Genomic DNA, 6,689 nt, shown 5'->3' with positions numbered 1-6,689 from the left:
TTCTGTCTATTGTCTTATTAAAAATGTAATGAAATGTTTGTGTTTTTCAACAATTTATAGTGGTCATCAGTCATTCAGTTCTTTTTTTCCTCCAAATTCTTTTATTGAGTTTTGGCAGACAGATAAAAAGAGAAAAGTACAACAGTTGTATCATACATCATTGCATCTGCTTTAAGGTGGGAAAAGAAAAGAAAAACCCCGACATACCTCCCACTATCCCTCCCAACAGCCCATGTCAGACGTAGTCACAGTAAACAACGAAGCAATTACATAACACATAACATAAGGAGATAATTCAGGTACAATGAAACAAAATAGATCAAAAATTGTTGAAAATATTAAAAAAAATTAGAGTAACAAAAAAATAGATAAATATAAAAAAATAAAGGGGGGGGGGGGGGGTGCTCTCTCCTTCCAAGTATTAGGAAGTATCCTCAGCAGCATCAGGAATAACAGTGAGACTATCACTAATAAAAGCCAGCAGTGGGTCTCAAGTTTTGTGGAATGCTGTCAAAGATCCCTTCTGTGAGAACCTTAACTTCTCTAACTGTAGGCATTGTAACATTTCATGTATCCAACTATTGTGAGTCGGGGGAGAAACATGTTTCCATATAAGGAGAATGGTACGTCTGGCGAGCAGGTTGGTAAAGGCCACGACACGCTGTGTAGTGATGGACAGATTTTTAAAAGGAGGGAGCAGTCAGGGGATTTGGTTCCAAATTTGTGTTAAGAGCCTGTTTGAGGATTTGAAATATATCGGACCAGAACTCAGCAAGTCTTGGGCACGTCCAGAACATGTGTGTGATCAGCTGGGGACTGCTTACAATGCTTACAAGCATCACTGTGACTAGGGTGTATCTTAACCTATTTAGCATTGGTGAAATGGGCTCTGTGAAGCACCTTCCACTGTAATAGGCCGTGCCTGGCACAAATCGAGGATGAGTGAACCAGTTTTATATGTCCCTCCACTGGACCTCAGTAACGTCTACCCCAAATCCTTTTCCCATGGATTTTTAGGCGATACAGTGGGGACTGGGCTCAGAAGAGCAATCTTATTATAAATGACAGATATCAGTCTTCTGTGTTGTATGTTGAGAGACAGGAACTGGTCCATCTCAGCTTCAGGGGGACGGTTCGGAAAATGAGGGAATTGCTTTTGGATAAAATGTCTCATTTGAAGGTACCAAAAAAAGTGGCTATTAGGCAGGCTGCATTTGTCCGACATAGATGCAAAGGACGTAAAAACACCCTCGTCATGCAGGTCATGAAGCGATTTGAGGCCCTAATCCGACCATATGCCAAATGTAGGATCGGTGCAGGAAGGGAGAAACACCTAGTTATTCAACACTGGGGCAAGGATCGAAGCACTTTGCAAGCCGTACTGCTTCCTGAACTGGATCCAAATTTTAATGGTATTGGTGAGGACCAGATTAGGTGAGACCCTATGGGCAGTTATGGGGAGCTGTGAGCAAATCGTGGAGTGCAAAGAGCAGGAGGAATAATAACAATACAGAGTATTTCCATAATATAATACATTAGTATCAGTTCTGTGTCTGAAATCAAATTTCAAATATGGTGGTAATACTATGTATAATATACCAAACACACGGGGTTGACACAAATAAACAAGAGTTCATGTTTGCACCTGGGACACCTTCCATAGTTAATGTTGCACCACATGATGATGATCTGGTCTTGATCCTGATTCACTCTACAGAGAAGTCAGTCACCTTAATCATCGTGAGTCATCTTCTTCAAACCCACTGAATTTCATAACCGAGAAAGAGGAAGAAAGTAGAAGCTGCTCGACTTGGCACACAAGTTCTGCATGAGAGGTATCAATCATCATTATATACCATTATATACATTATATATACCATAAGGTACACTACTTTTCATCTCTGCATGATATTATGTACACACACAGATACACTATATTGCCAAAAGTAGTCGCTCACCTGCTTTGACTTGCATATGAACTTAAGTGACCACCATTCTTAATCCATAGGGTTAAATATGACATCGGTCCATCCTTTGCAGCTATAACAGCTTCAACTCTTCCAGAAGGCGTTCCACAAGGTTTAGGAGTGTGTTTATGGGACGTTTGGACCATTCTTCCAGAAGTGTATTTGTGAGATCACACTGATGTTGGAGGGAAGGCCTGGCTCTCAGTCTCCACTCTAATTCATCCCAAAGGTGTTCTATCGGGTTGAGGTCAGGACTCTGTGCAGACCAGTCAAGTTCATCTACACCAAACTCTCTCCTCCATGTCTTTATGGACCTTGCTTTGTGCACTGGTGCACAGTCATGTTGGAACAGGAAGGGGCCATCCCCAAACTGGTCCTCAAAGTTGGGAGCATGGAATTGTCCAACATCTCTTGGTCTGCTGAAGCATTCAGAGTTCCTTTCACTGGAACTAAGGGGCCAAGCCCAGCTCCTGAAAAACAGCCCCACACCATAATCCCCCTCCACCAAACTTTACAGGTGGCACAATGCAGTCAGACAAGTACCGTTGTCCTGGCAACCGCCAAACCCAGACTCATCCATCAGATTACCAGATGAAGAAGCGTGATTGGTCACTCCAGAGAACGTCTCCACTGCTCTAGAGTCCAGTGGCGGCGTGCTTTACACCACAGCATCCAACGCTTTGCATTGCACTTGCTGATGTATGGCTTGGATGCAGCTCATCTCCATGGAAACCCATTCCATGAAGCTCTCTACACTGTTCTTGAGCTAATCTGAAGGCCACATGAAGTTTGGAGGTCTGTAGTGATTGACTCTGCAGAAAGTTGGTGACCTCTGTGCACTATGTGCCTCAGTATCTGCTGACCTCACTCCGTCATTTTACGTGGCCGACCACTTCTTGGCTGAGTTGCTGTCGTTCCCAATCGCTTCCACTTTGTTATGATCCCACTGACAGTTGACTGTGGAATATTTAGGAGTGAGGACATTTCACGACTGGACTTGTTACACTGGTGGCATCCAATCACAGTACCACACTGGAATTCACTGAGCTCCTGAGAGCGACCCATTCTTTCACAAATGTTTGTAGAAACAGTATGCATGCCTAGATACTTGCTTTTATACACCTGTGGCCACGGAAGTGATTGGAACACATATTCATATATATATATAAGTCAAGTTCTTTTATGAGACAGTTTTCAATCAGGTCTTAGCCCTTGTTAAATGCGAATGACCTACTGTACTTCTGTAGAAAATCCTCTGTAGCTCAATTTAATTGGGGTGTTCCTCAAGGATCCATTCTTAGTCCACTATTGTTTTCAATACACACGCCTCCTCTCAGACATGTCTACCAGGACTTTAATCCATGTCTTGCTCGTAGCTTCATCACATACTGGTTGTTCTGTGCAAATTTGGGCCTCTGGGCCTGTGCGAGGTAGGCCCCCTCAGTGATCCATAAAGTCATAATCATATCCTTGGAAAGTGAGAAAAATATTTGTATCATGCCTGTGTTTGGATTTGACTAAATTATGATTCTGAGAAGGACTATGAATTTAAGTTACAGCAATCAGTACTTTGGCCCTGAAGGGTAAACGGCAACGACATTAACAAAAACACAAGGACAAAAAGAACAACACAACGCTTTGTTGTGTTTTTGTTAATGTCGTATTTTTGTTAATGTCGTGTTTTTGTTAATGTTGTTGCCGTTTGCCCTTCAGGGCCACCGTAAATATGGGAGCAAATGTCTTTAACTACAATACCTAATCATAGTTTTTAGAACACCATCTGTCCATTTAACTTCTTGCTGTATTTTGGATTCAAGTCTTTTACAATTCTGATTCAGAACGAAGAGAAAACTACGGAAGCTGGAGAAGAAAAAACACTGAAAAACTGTTAAGAACACATTAAAAAAGTTAGACGGCAGTTTTTTTCAGTTTCTTTGGAAAGATAACAGATCAAACATTTACCACAACATTGCAACATGCAATGAGACTGCGTTTGGTTTACCTTCCTGGATTGCCAAATTCTGGGTAAACAATGACTAAAGGAGTTCATCCATTGCTATAAAAAGAGACATGGATGTACTGGACCATCACAGAGATTTACATCACATTGCTCACTCAAGTTCTCTTTGACAGCCTCCTGCATACTTTGACTCAAAGAAAGGTAAGGACTAAATATGTATTCCTCATTTACTGACAGTAGGACCAGGACAGTTGTTAGACATCTGTTCAGTTGATATGTATTCTGGCTTAAAACCTGCATGATAAAAGGAGTAAAAATTAACAACTTTCTTCTTAAAAGTCACTAACTGTGGCCCCTGTCGTATGTTTGCTTCTTGTTTTTCAGGATGAAGTGCATCGCGCTCTTTCTTGTGTTGTCCATGGTCGTCCTCATGACTGAAGTTGAAGGGGGTTTCACTTCCCATGGAGGTACAGTCGCAGAATCTATATTCATAGAACATATTTTATACATAGTTACGACACACGAGTGTGCACAATGAATGTCTATAACCCTCCACTATACCATGTGTTCATACTGATTACTCTACAAACACACGTTACTGGGACACTGTTACTGTTTTCTGTGATTAAACATGAAGAGTTAACCTAATCTTGTTGTTCTCTTCTCTATTTAGATCACAACGGAAACAATGGGTAAGTACTTCTGTTTCTACCATTGTTATTGTGTTTTCAACAAAGAAACTACTATCATTACAATAAATATTCAACTAAATGCAACATTCATGTAATTGTGGAAGTAAATGAGATACAACTCATAGTACTAGTACAAACACTACTACTTCAACTTCTTCTCTTCTTATAACATTATGTTCTGCTGCTGAATCTTCTCTTCATCCACCAGGGGTAACTTCGAGGGCAATAACAACCAGGGGGGGGCCACGTCTGGTAACAACCAGGGGGGTTCCAGGTATGGAGCTCAGGAAGAGCAGCTGGACAAACGTTCAGATCGTTACCACTGAGACCAGACTCGTTCTGACTCGACTGAAGAAGCCACTTCACTGAAAATTCCTGCTTCTTGCTGTTCAACATAAGAAATGTCAACCAATTGTTCATAATAAATATGTGCTTACTTGGTAAATTGAGGAATTTTGAAGTGGTTGGTGAGAATGGTGTCGTGAATAAATAAGCATTCTAAAAAATCTAATTCTGTCTATTGTCTTATTAAAAATGTAATGAAATGTTTGTGTTTTTCAACAATTTATAGTGGTCATCAGTCATTCAGTTCTTTTTTTCCTCCAAATTCTTTTATTGAGTTTTGGCAGACAGATAAAAAGAGAAAAGTACAACAGTTGTATCATACATCATTGCATCTGCTTTAAGGTGGGAAAAGAAAAGAAAAACCCCGACATACCTCCCACTATCCCTCCCAACAGCCCATGTCAGACATAGTCACAGTAAACAACGAAGCAATTACATAACACATAACATAAGGAGATAATTCAGGTACAATGAAACAAAATAGATCAAAAATTGTTGAAAATATTAAAAAAAATTAGAGTAACAAAAAAATAGATAAATATAAAAAAATAAAGGGGGGGGGGGGGGTGCTCTCTCCTTCCAAGTATAAGGAAGTATCCTCAGCAGCATCAGGAATAACAGTGAGACTATCACTAATAAAAGCCAGCAGTGGGTCTCAAGTTTTGTGGAATGCTGTCAAAGATCCCTTCTGTGAGAACCTTAACTTCTCTAACTGTAGGCATTGTAACATTTCATGTATCCAACTATTGTGAGTCGGGGGAGAAACATGTTTCCATATAAGGAGAATGGTACGTCTGGCGAGCAGGTTGGTAAAGGCCACGACACGCTGTGTAGTGATGGACAGATTTTTAAAAGGAGGGAGCAGTCAGGGGATTTGGTTCCAAATTTGTGTTAAGAGCCTGTTTGAGGATTTGAAATATATCGGACCAGAACTCAGCAAGTCTTGGGCACGTCCAGAACATGTGTGTGATCAGCTGGGGACTGCTTACAATGCTTACAAGCATCACTGTGACTAGGGTGTATCTTAACCTATTTAGCATTGGTGAAATGGGCTCTGTGAAGCACCTTCCACTGTAATAGGCCGTGCCTGGCACAAATCGAGGATGAGTGAACCAGTTTTATATGTCCCTCCACTGGACCTCAGTAACGTCTACCCCAAATCCTTTTCCCATGGATTTTTAGGCGATACAGTGGGGACTGGGCTCAGAAGAGCAATCTTATTATAAATGACAGATATCAGTCTTCTGTGTTGTATGTTGAGAGACAGGAACTGGTCCATCTCAGCTTCAGGGGGACGGTTCGGAAAATGAGGGAATTGCTTTTGGATAAAATGTCTCATTTGAAGGTACCAAAAAAAGTGGCTATTAGGCAGGTTGCATTTGTCCGACATAGATGCAAAGGACGTAAAAACACCCTCGTCATGCAGGTCATGAAGCGATTTGAGGCCCTAATCCGACCATATGCCAAATGTAGGATCGGTGCAGGAAGGGAGAAACACCTAGTTATTCAACACTGGGGCAAGGATCGAAGCACTTTGCAAGCCGTACTGCTTCCTGAACTGGATCCAAATTTTAATGGTATTGGTGAGGACCAGATTAGGTGAGACCCTATGGGCAGTTATGGGGAGCTGTGAGCAAATCGTGGAGTGCAAAGAGCAGGAGGAATAATAACAATACAGAGTATTTCCATAATATAATACATTAGTATCAGTTCTGTGTCTGAAAT

Source organism: Eutrigla gurnardus (assembly GCF_963514095.1).
Source record: "Eutrigla gurnardus genome assembly, chromosome: 16".
Taxonomy (NCBI): domain Eukaryota; kingdom Metazoa; phylum Chordata; class Actinopteri; order Perciformes; family Triglidae; genus Eutrigla; species Eutrigla gurnardus.
Note: the sequence above shows the minus strand (reverse complement) of the source record.